General features: G+C 37.0%; 2 long non-coding RNA genes across 2 annotated transcripts in view; one reads left to right on the forward strand and one right to left on the reverse strand.

The window, feature by feature from the left end:
• LOC117975783 (uncharacterized) overlaps window positions 1-12,128 on the forward strand; it is a 265,988-nt gene that overhangs the window by 216,322 nt on the left and 37,538 nt on the right. The window lies entirely within an intron of this gene.
• The window catches only part of LOC134728883 (uncharacterized), a 319,755-nt gene that overhangs the window by 7,747 nt on the left and 299,880 nt on the right, over window positions 1-12,128 (reverse strand). The window contains exons 4-6 of the long non-coding RNA XR_010109741.1: window positions 4,289-4,359; window positions 2,959-3,041; window positions 1,679-1,804 (exon numbers count right to left, since the gene is read on the reverse strand). This is a non-coding gene — a long non-coding RNA (uncharacterized LOC134728883). The remainder of the gene's footprint in view (window positions 1-1,678; window positions 1,805-2,958; window positions 3,042-4,288; window positions 4,360-12,128) is intronic.

Here is a 12,128-nt window from a genome sequence, read left to right on the forward strand (position 1 = left end):
CAGTTAATGCTACTTCTTTTAACATACACAATATGAAACAAACAAATTTTCATTGAATTATCAAATTATATTCCAGGTTTGTTCGGAACAGCAACAATATGTCTTAGATATAGATTTTTAGTTTCTTACTGTATGATATGATGAGTTGCTTTTTGGCAAATTTTCAGATAAAGAATTTCTAGGGAAGCTGTAAAAGTAAGAATGCATTCATAGCCAGTGGACCAGTATATTGAGTGCATGGAAGTTATTAGTGGCTTGATGATACTGAATAAATGTTTCCTTCAGATCTCTTTTAAGTTACAACAGCTACATAAATAAACATTGGCCTTATTATGCACTCATCTTATCTGAAGGGTTTTTGATATTGGGAGGGGAAATCTTTTCCACCAAGATACTTGGGATTGATTAAGTTGGTTACTCATTAGGCATATTTTAGAAATCCATGGAAAGAGCTATAATGGTACATTGAGCTATAGTATCCCAAATCGTATAGTACTGAAAGACACAAAGTCACAAAGCATTTGTTTCCTTACTCAGAGGTGAGACTATAGCAAGTACACCTTTAGATGGTGTCTCATTTCAACCTTCAGAAAACAAATTTTGAGTTAGCTGATGAGCTCCTGATCATGTTAGGTTGTGTCAAAAGAGGGACAATGAGTCATTAAGACAGTCTGAGGCATGGTGTCATGGTGCAAACTATACAAATTCTTACAGAAGAGTCAATGGGCTCTCGTGCTAGTTTCACTGAACAGAACAGAGGAGTATCTGCCTCTGACACCATCAGCGTTGGTTCTTGATACCCTTCCTCTCTGTACTTCTTTTTCTTCCTCTGTCTCTTATCTTTTGGATAAAATTAAACACTGATTTCTCTCCGTCTTCTTCCTTAACTTTATTCCCCCTTTCTGCTGATACACATACCAGAACATCCAATTGCACCCATGGAAATTGTTTATCCCTGAGGGGATCATTTGGTACCCAAATGGCTATGGATCCTGTGCCAGAGCAACAAGAGTATTAGAGAAAATTCAGTGTTTGCTTTTGCATTCATTTGTTTTTTTCAAAATCTCATTAGTACAAAGGTTATTTCTCCCATTAAACCAGCTACTTAGAATAAGGTATATTAAAAAGCACAACTTTTTGCTTGCTTTAAAATGGTAGCTTGAACTGGCATGATGGAAACTATCTTCCTGTTTTGTGAGTGTTTTAAATATGGAAGAAAGCATCTGCTTTGCCTCAGTCTGGGATATGGTAGATGAAATTTCTCGGACTGATTTTTCTATTCTAGCTCAGAAAATGATTTAAATGGCTATGGATTTGAACCTCGCCATAATGTCACCATAGAGTCATCTGGCAAGTTGTGATAAGCAAGTGTTATGCAAAAATTACTGTGTCCACCCCAACCCTTCTGGAAGTCAGTACACGAGATCCGCGTGACACTTAAGCAAAATTATACAATTGCTTTGTCTGTGTGGTCTGGTCTATTTTAATGAGCATACAGGGAAGTGAATTGCATAGATGATATAGTGATAAACAACAGATTAATCTTTTTAATAACTTGAGATTTTGCTTGCTGGATTTTAATTTTTCTCTCCTCTAAAATACTAAGTAGAACTTATAACATAGTAACGTGGTTTTCTATTGCTTTTGGTGTAAAGAAATAGGATTAAGTTTAACTTACCCTTTTTCACTTATCATGTCCCTTAGGGCACCCACCTAAAAGCACGTTCTTCTTTGTGCTTTCTGCTCTGGCAGCACCAGACTCCCACCTCTTCCAACCATACTTACTTCCTCTTCCTACTTCCAACTTGATCATTAGCAAGAGAGAGGGATGAATAAGAGGAGAAAGACAAAAAGTAATTAATTCACTGAAGTGCAGCTGCAAATGAATTTTTGAAATAAATTATTAATTTTCTCTTTAATATTTCTGCATTGATACTGCTCTGTATCTGGGGATTGGAAGTGAGAGCTGTTTGGCTTCACAGCAGCAATGCCCTGGGTAGAGACAGCAGCGCCTCATTGTAACTAGAATGCATTGTGCTAACATGGTATTTCTCTAATCCATCAGCAACATGCTTTTAGCCAGAAGCATTTTAAATATGCGTGGATTTTTAAGTTTATGGCAGGTAGGGGAGGCATGCAGGATGGGGGCAGTTGCAATAAAGGAGGTCAAGTGCCTTATTTTCTGTATCTCCTGGTGCCAGCTTCCTAAAGCACTGAAATCAAAACAAAAGCCAAACATGTATAATGATTCTTGAGGAAAAGGTGGCATCACAAATCCAAAATCTTTTTTGCTTATTTAGGAGGGAGAAAAGATGCTGAACTGTATAGGAGATGTTACAGTTGGGAGTATTGACTATCAACAACATGGAAAAGAATTATAAGTCTTTGTACTTCCTGACCAACCCAGGGCAGAGATCATGGAATGGTAGCAGGGTGACAGCACAGGTCTGCTCGATTATCTTCACTGGACTCCACGTCTTCAGTCGGCTTTGAATCCAGATTACAGAACGCACCTTTTATCACTCCCTTTGCTCAAATCAAATGTTATCAGGAAATCTGCTTTTCTTGACCTCTGTGGCATGTGGTTGGAAGGTAAACCTTAGCATTTTATGGAAAAACTATTTTTAGCAACAGAAAGCAATGGTGCTGCTGCTTTGTTCAAAGATGTTGGCTCCAAATGGCAGAGGAATGATTGTTTCCACTTAAAGTGATTGATATGTCTACATACACTTGAGAGATAGAATTTCATTACCTATTCTTTCTATGGGGACTGACTGAATACAGTTTCAAAAGAAATAGGGAGCAGATTTGTGTAACAGAGTACCATTTTCTTCAATGAAATGAAGAAAAAAATGCCAGTGTATGACTATGTGAGGGGAGAAATGGTGGATGTTAAATAAAGTGAACAAAGATATGGAAAGAGTGAAGAAACTAACACAAAAATTGTTCAATACATACCGTAATTAGGTTTTTAGCTTTCTGCTCAATGACAGTGAAATATTTCTATTGGTTCACTTGCAAAAGTATTTATTTTAAATTACCTGTAATGATTAAGCACAGAAAAAAAATAAGTATTATAAAAGGCTACCTAACAGAATTCAATTCATTCCATAATAATACCTAAGAATGAATGCTTTCATTTTGTATGGCATTTGAAGACTTGGAAACTCAAGTTACCAATACCTTGCAGATGATTTTAGAAGAGAAAATTAAGAAATCCAAACTCTAATTTGGGGTCGAACATAAAGGAAAACAACTTAATGAGCTCTTAAAAATGTAATGCTCTTTTATAAAACAAGAAATACTTCTGCAACATAAAAATCTGTTTTCTCTCAAATGTTTTTCTCTAATGCTGTTTGGTTACCTCCTAAAGCCATTATTTCCAGCAGAGTCACAGAAATCCTCAGCTGTGTAGGCGGTCCCAGTAAATTTAGCAGCCAAGCCACATTTTGACATGTTAAGAATAGGCGTCTATAAATCTTCCCCAGCTTCTCCTGAGAAGATTAAATCTTTCTTTTCAAGAATTTGCTAAATTTCAGGAAATGCTGTAATGTAACAAATGACTTGTAGACAAGGCTGAAGAAAGAGTAGAAGATAATGGAATCTCTTTGTTCAAGAACCAAGGCCCCAGAAACTGAAGGAAACTCCTGAAAGTTCTACATTATCTACCAGAAAAGAGACAGAGGCTGGGGTAAATGAAATCCATCTTCCTGCAGTAGCAGTTGGACTCATGAACAGGGACATGTCACAACCTCTAAAGAAGCCCCTATGTTATCAAGGGATATTTCTGCTTTCACGACCCATTTCTTTAGAACAGAGATGCCACAAATAAACTTTCAATTAAAAGAGACCTTCAAATAGTCTGAATTGCCTTGTTTTTTTCTTATACCTAGCCAAACGGGGACCCAGGGCCCTGCCCTTTGTCTCCCAAGTGTACTTCAAAATGCATTTCCTAACCTTTCTCTGAACAAGAAGAGCTCCTTGGATCGAGTGACATCTGGAAGAGACTTAAGCTACTTAATATGAACATAATGAACTTAGAATGTACAGCATAGAGAGATAAGGAACTTATTGCAGGAATATTGAGAAGAAAAGTGAATTGAAGAAAGGACTAAGTAGGCTGTGGGAAGGTGAGAGCCAAGGTTGCCCCAAATACCCAAATGAAGGGGCATTACACTAGGGAGTGACTTTGCACCAATCATTTCCCAGGCATATATTATTTTTCTTCAATATTTCTAAATGCCAAGAAAAGATAGTCTAATTGGTTTTCCATGAGTCTTGGACTTACCCACAGGCTGAGGATAAAGGTGAGAAACACACAGCCATCAGAACCACATCAGATGATGGTGGAGTAGTTCTCTAAAAGAAAAATAGACTACTGTTACCAACAGAAGAAAAATAGATCTTGAACAGGAAGAAACAAACATGAGAAAAGAGAGAGAATGCCATTAGACAGCAAGTTTAGCTTCCTAGTCAGATCATTCTGGGGTGCAAAGCTGATCTTTATCTCTCTTATCAGCACTTGCTCATCTCCCCAGTATCTTACTTTTCCTCAGTAAGTAGGAAAGTTGCTTCATAACTCATAGAAGGATAACTTATATTCTATTGGATGGGGCAGGTGGAAAAGAAAGAGTAGGGATGCTCCAGAAATACGAACATCTGAGTTAGTCTCTACTCAGATTCATGCACATGGGACATAGATACCTAGGCAGAGCTCCATATCCTCAGGAAGACCCCAGAACCACACGTTTATCCTTCTCTCATACCTTTGATTACCTATCTCCTACATCTACCTTCAAATTTTGAGTTTTGCTGTTTTAGATCACTGTCTTACAAGAACGTCTCTAACCATTAATTATTGGTACTGCTCTGCTAAAAGCCCCTAAAGTGTGGTTATTTGTGTCCCTCAGCATCTGTAGTTTCAAGATTACTTTCTCAGGATATCACTTTGGACAATAAATGCTTTTGTTCCTCTGCAGTGACCTCCAAACCCATATGCCAAGCCTGACTCATAAAAAACAAAAAGGACCCACAGCTTGAAGAATTCGTTTTTGAGAAAATATGTTTTCACCTAAGGAAAAATGTATATCTAATTTTCACTAGTTTCTGAGCTTGTTATTTATCTGTGTCCAGGGCACCTAATTTGTGTTTAATACATGTTCATCAAGTAAATAACTGAATAACTGAGATAGAAAATGAATACATATTTACTTGTATCTGACTATCAACCCCTTCTAGAAAGTTTAGAGGAGAAATCTTAGAGGTTATCTTGTCTAACCCTGTCATATGTTATAAACTTGGGCATAGAGGCCAAGAGAAGGAGAATGACTTAATCTCAAATCTAATCTGTGACAGAGCAGAAAATCAAAGTCAGATGTTCTGAGTTTAAATCCAGTACTTATGACACTGTAACACCCAAGTAATTAAAGTTCTTTAAGTATGATATCTCATGTATATATAAATAGATACCCTTGAATAGACTAAAAACCCAGTGGGATTTAAAGGCATAGTGTTAGAATAATAAAGGCAGGCCTTGAGGTTGAGGTTTAGCCCAGAGAGTGCCTAATTACAACATTAGTCTAAACAGAACAAGATGACCCATTCATGTAGAAGGAGAGAGTCCTTCACTCCCCTCTCATCTTACCCATAATCTTCATTGTTCACTTTGCAGACTAGAAACATCCATCTCAGGGGAACATTTCCAGGACATGTCATGATAACAAGTTCCTCTATTTATTGATAATCGTGACCAAGTTAAGGAACTCCAGAGCAATTGTTAGGAGAGGAGAATGACCTTTTATTCTTTCCTTTTGCCTCAGGCTTTTGCCCAAACTCAGAACAGTGATATGTGTCTATGCTTCAGTTGTAAGAATGAGTAAGAACCACCCCTGCAACCTCTGAAATGTCCTGGATCATCCTCCTAATGGGGCAGTGTCTCGTCTTCTGCACTTTCTTCCTCTTCTCTCCATTAAAATGTCTCGTCTGGCCGCATCATATTTAATCTCCTAAAGACTCTTTAATTTAGATTATATGCTGATGACTCACAATTATCCATTTCAAAAATGGACCTCCTCCTTGAGCTCCAGACCCATATATTATATAATATGCCCTAATAGACATCTCCAACTGGATGTTTCAATGATACCTCAAGTTCAATTAATTTAAATGGAATTCATGACCAAACCTACTTTCTGTCACCTGTTCTCAAGCCAGTAACATGGACTTTGTCCTAGATTCCTCCTTTACCTCATCAACTACTTTCAGTTTGTAACTAAGTCTCATCAATTCCACCTCTAAAATGTTTCTTTGACATTTCCATCATTGTCCTACATTTCCTTGATCACCTGCAGCTTGTTTTAGTATAATATTCGTCTAGCTGGCATCCCTAAGTCTACCCTTTTCTCCCTTCAATCCACCGTTCATACTGCAAAGAGGGTTACTGTTTTGAAGTGTCAGTCTGATCCAGATACTCCGTGGCCTCCATAGTATTCCATCACAGATGGGTTGGAATCAAGCCCCTTGGCAGGCCAGTTAGGCCCTTCCATGCTTTATCACCCAGGCAAGATCTTTTATCTCACCAGTCTACTCAGGGCCTTACGTGACTAACCCTCTGACATCGTTGTAACCATCCTCCCTGGAACAAACTGCTTCGTGTTTCATTTCTGAGGACCCACTAGACGTTTTGCTTCTGTCTTTATAAAATTATTATTCTTACTTATTTTTGAGACAGGGTCTCACTCTGTCAGGCTGGAGTGCAGTGGCATGATCATGGCACACTGCAGCCTCTATCTCCTAGGCTCAAGCAATCCTCCCACCTCAGCCTCTCAAGTAGCTGAGACTACCGGTGCACACGGTCATGCCTGACTGATTTGTTTTTTTTTAATTTTAAGCAGAGACAAGGTCTCGATATGTTGCTCAGGCTGGTCTCAAATTCCTGAGCTCCAGCAATCCTACTTACCTCAGCTTCCCAAAGTGCTGTAATTGCAGGTGTGAGCCACCACACCCACACTTCTTTTTATGCAGTCTTCCCTTGCTTGGAATGCCCTCCTAAATTTTGTCTAGCTTTGTCTCCACTTAAGTATCACATTTTCTGTTGTTTTTTTAAAATTCCTTCAGCAACTTTCCCACCCTACTCTTCCTTAGATATTCCTTGTTTATATAGCACCAATTACCCTCCATTGCAATTCTAACCACTGTTATTATTCATCTTGTTTTTTTTCTCAATGACTAGCAGAGTGCCTGGCACATGCTATGGTTGAGTAATCAGTTATATCATAATGGGTGGTTTGGAATTAACTTGTTACAAGAAATATGCATTGAACTACAAGAAATTCCTAAAATAGTGCTCTAATCCAAAGGCCTGGATTTGCTGTCACTATGGTAAGACTGGGAAACATGTTACCTCTGGCAACAGTTTGGATGCTTATGAAATTTCTTAAAGGCTAAAGACTGTCAAAGAAATCCATTTCTCTTACCATCCTACCTCTTACCTTGGATTTGCTAGAAATCCAATACCAGAGGCCAGCATTAACTAAATATTTAACACGTGCATTTTGTCAACCATGGCTAATACCTATAGAACTTCTAATGCTCTACCTTGAAGCTGATGGTTCTAGGTCCTTCTGAAAGGCCAAGCATTGTGCTAGGGCAGCAGGTCCACTCACCAGCTCTATTCTGTGCACTATTTAACGCAAGGCACATTGCCTGGGATTAACTAGAATCATGTAAAGACACATGGAGTGGCACCTAGGGGCTGGGAAGCCTAAAGAGGAGTTAGACAGTCAGTTTAATCCTCAAAAACAGTTTGAACATATTTGGTTTGAATAATTGCTTTCAATAGGCAGCATTTCTCATTTGACTATGGAGTACTTTCCTCATGGTATGGGTATTGACATAACAAAGATTTGGCTAAAAAAAATGGCCTTATTACTCTGATCAGTTATTGACCTACTTTCCCATTCCCTCAAACCTACCCAAAAAGAGCTAGTTTTTTCACTTGAATAAATTTGTCATGGGAAATGTGAAGAAACAATTTTTATCAAATACTTTAATGAAGGAAAAAGAATTTTTCTGACCCCCCTTTTGTGTTAACAATGCTGTGTTGGTTTGAGATCACCAAATCTATTCCTAACACTGACAGGCAGCATGAGGTTTAACCATCTGATATGTGAAGTAGAAGGGTCATTTTAATTTTAAACCAACTGTCTTTACCAAACTCCAGGAGGATAGAAATCATATCTGTTAAACTGTTTTGTTTACAGTAACCACAATGCTATGGGAAAATGGAACATTAAACATTTATTTTAGAGATTATATCTTGTTTTCATTTAGGAGTGTAAGAGCAAAAAAATATTGTTTTAAGATACCTAAGTTGCTACTGTCTTTATAATAGTCACTATCTTTATATCAGTTCTAAATATGAAAAATTAAAAATCAAATTATATTTACTTATATTGCCCATGAAGTGTTCTCTATTGCCTCCAGAAAGCAGAGCCTTGTGATCTTATCTGTCAACACAGGAAAATAATACAGGTATAAATCCCAAGTCCCAACAGTCAAGGGGTTGCTTAGATCTTGTTCTTGTTATTCACCTTGGAAAATTGATGTCTAATATAAAAACAGACACGTTCCTCAAATAATTTTTTATCAGTCTCACAATTTAGAAGATATTTTCAAGGCAATTTTCAGTCCAACCTTTTGATACAAAAAACTATTCCAAACCCATTCCCTGCCCATGCAGTGAAAGTATGTCGACACCATTTCAGCCTGAACTGGAAGTATCACTTTAAATCTAATCCATTCTTTGTCATTGAAATAGTTGTGTAAAGCTCTTTTTCTTTCTCCTCATCTGCTAAATGAGATCATCTTCACCCACTTAAGACATCTTGATGAAGTGTTATGGCTTTTAAGGAAATTTAAATATAGGAAATATATTTTTAAGAACACTCTGAGTATGATTTTATGTTTTCTACCTAGAGATGTAAAATGATTTTTAATTTTAGATTTGTGTTTTTTTCCAAATAATATTCATTTCCTAAAATAACATTTGCTGGCTAGGGCACTGAGGTTATGAGTGATTTAGTCCCTTTGAATTCTAAACTCTGTATAATATTTCGAGATATTTAATTAAATGAATTTTAAAAAGGTAAAGGAACAAATTATACACGCGTGTATATATGAGAGACTCTTTTTCTACATCAGGCTTTGTAATAGATAATATATATTTGTTCTATAAGATATAAGCAATAATGAGTAAGAAGTGGAGAAGACCAACAAAAAGATGACTAATATATAGTGTGGTAAGTACGACAGAATCATGTGAACAGAGGGATATGCTCTACGAGAAGAAAGAAAAGTCTAAATGATATTGCAGATTTCAGATGGGCTGTTCCTTTGTTTAGGATTTCCTACAATTCTACCTTCAACAGCATTGTGATTAAAAAAGCTTGTTTCTCTCATGGGGGGGAAATATTTTCCTCCAAAGGAGAGCCAAACTGACTTCCATATGTACATAATTCCTAGGAATAAATCTCAAGAAAACATTCTCAACAATGCATATTTTGTCCCCAAATAAGCACAGCTGTTTAGTATTAGTCTTTCAGTTTATGCTCATCTTTTTCTAGCCTCTTTATAGACAAGGCACTGCAGTTGCACCACCAGAATATAAGTTTCAGCTGTATCTGTGTTCCCATCTACTGTTCTGTTACTAAGCTTCAAAGAGAGGTCTAATTTAAGACCTACGGTGTGCTCAAACCTGTAGTTTCAGATAAGGATTCTCCCTCTCATATAATGCATTTTAAAATGAGAGCAAAAAGCCCACATCCGTGTTGGATTTCCACTGTTTAGCTTTGAGTATTCTTGAAGCCTTAAATTGAAGAAAGAGTACAGGGTTTGTGAGCTACAGTAATTAGTGCTGGTGGCAGCAAGGCTTGTAGCAGTGTTGATGAAAAGAAACCATAATTCCTTTTAAACTCCTTGGGGTCTCCTTTCTGAAAGGAAGACTTGCAATGTTTCTTTTTAAAGCTTGGATCAAATAACTTAAGCAGACGCTGTGACAATACCATTTGCAGGAAACAAACCTATGGTATGACTCATTCACCCACCAAAATGACACTCTATACACCTACTTGTTCCTTGCCTTTGCTTTCTGAGTCCTCTGAGTCAAAGCATTTGAAAATCAGTCTGCATGTCAAAGCCCCATGAAAATTTACTTGCTGACATCTTTTCTGCTCATCCTGGTCCACTTTACCTTCTCCAGCATAGGCAGAGTTATGAACAATGTAGTGATTATTCATTAATAAGGTCTACATGTAACAGAGAACTCATTTTCCTTTCTAAGTTAATATAGGTAATGTGACTTGCTTTGCCATGCTTCATTACTCTGTTCCCTAAAGGCTGAGAAAAGATTCTTTTACCCTCAGAATTTTACTAATCCTCCAGTTTATCTCAACTCTCCTCCCTGAGAGCATCTGCCAATGAAGAGACAAACTAGCAGACCAAGGTCAGCACATTGTCCTTTGCAGCTTTTACCATATAATACACATCAACTAATTTCATTTGCCTTCGAGAATATTGGGGAAAATTCTGAATCAAATGGTGGTAAATTACTTTTAAAAATTAAATTTGGTACTCATGTCATATCCAAATACCACTGCAAATAAATATACTGCCTGGCACATAGTAGGTTTGTCAAATTAATGCTGGAACAAATTGTGGAGCTCATGTCTGGGATTAGGTTGTGCATTCTTTTATTCCAAAAAAATTGTATTGATCATCTGTGGGCAGACAGAGAGGCACTGTGCTGTGCACTGTGACCTTGAGTTCATCATCCTGCCTCTAGACTGGAGAGTGGTTTTGATCATTTTATTAATAGATGGATGGAAATTTATATTAGACATACCTCATCTTACACAGTATGTCTGATTCTAAAGAGTATTAAATGCCCTTTATTTTATAAATCTAGACACATTTTAATCAGAAAGAAACCAGCTACCTAAAATTATACTAGAACTAAGTTAATTCAATAGATCCCATTATATACGAGGAGACTTGGACCAAATATTTAACTTACCTAGGTGAAAAGGATAGTTACAAATTCAGGATAAAAATAGCTGTACTCTTTCCTCCATATTAGGCTAGCTCTGTAAACCCTTTCTTCTTATTAATAGTTTTTTAAATTAATCTAGCAACTTCCCATATTTGTCATCTATTATCTTAGGATGTTAGTATAATTGTAGGTTTTCACTGATTTTGTTGGCTTGAATTGGGGTTATATCTGCTTTTCCATAAACTTCTGTGCATTCTCTCCTAGAAAAATATCCTAGATTTTAACTGTTATCATCAGGAGGTTTTTCTTTGTACATTACTTCATTCTGAACACATTTTACTGTGGCTTTCAGCAGAGGTGAAAACTAATAGGAAGCCATAATTTATTGAATGAAAACAGTTCATTTATTTGAGGACAATTAACTAACCCCTTTTTAGTATTCTATTTTTTCCAGTTAATTTATCTCAATTACCTTGCTTCTATATGAGATAACTTGTTGATATATTTTTGACCCAGAGTGAATGCTTATTAAAATAGGATTAATATATCAGCATTTTTTCTCTTTACCAAGTATTTCCAAGATATTATTTTATTCATGAATATCAACAAGAAATGAGAAAAATAGGACATTCATTGAGTGTCTATTATGTATCAGCAACGTTTTAGTTATTTAGTCGTATCTAACCCTCACTGTATCACTGTGAAAATGGCTTCTGGAATGTTTAAATTTTCAAACACGAGAACACTGAAGCCCAGGAAGGTAGAATAACTTGCCCAATGTCACACAGTTAATGAGAGGTGAGGACGAGATACAAATCCAAGTCTTCCAATAACAAAGCCTATTCTCTAACACAACACTCTGATTCATAGACAAATGAGAAAAATAAGCCTCCTCTAAGGATGAGATTTGGAGTCTGGGAAGGTTAAATGACATATTTCAAAGGGCCACTTGCAAGCCTTCCTTGGAGCACCAGGTCCCATTCCTGAGTTCTGGACTCCGAGTCTGCCCAGAAAGTATCCTTAAAGCCCAATTTTCCCCATCTGTGCCTGAGAGCTGGAGCACTCAGGAGAGGTTCCAGAT

Source organism: Pan paniscus, chromosome 15 (genome assembly GCF_029289425.2).
Source record: "Pan paniscus chromosome 15, NHGRI_mPanPan1-v2.0_pri, whole genome shotgun sequence".
In the NCBI taxonomy this organism is placed as follows: Eukaryota; Metazoa; Chordata; class Mammalia; order Primates; family Hominidae; genus Pan; species Pan paniscus.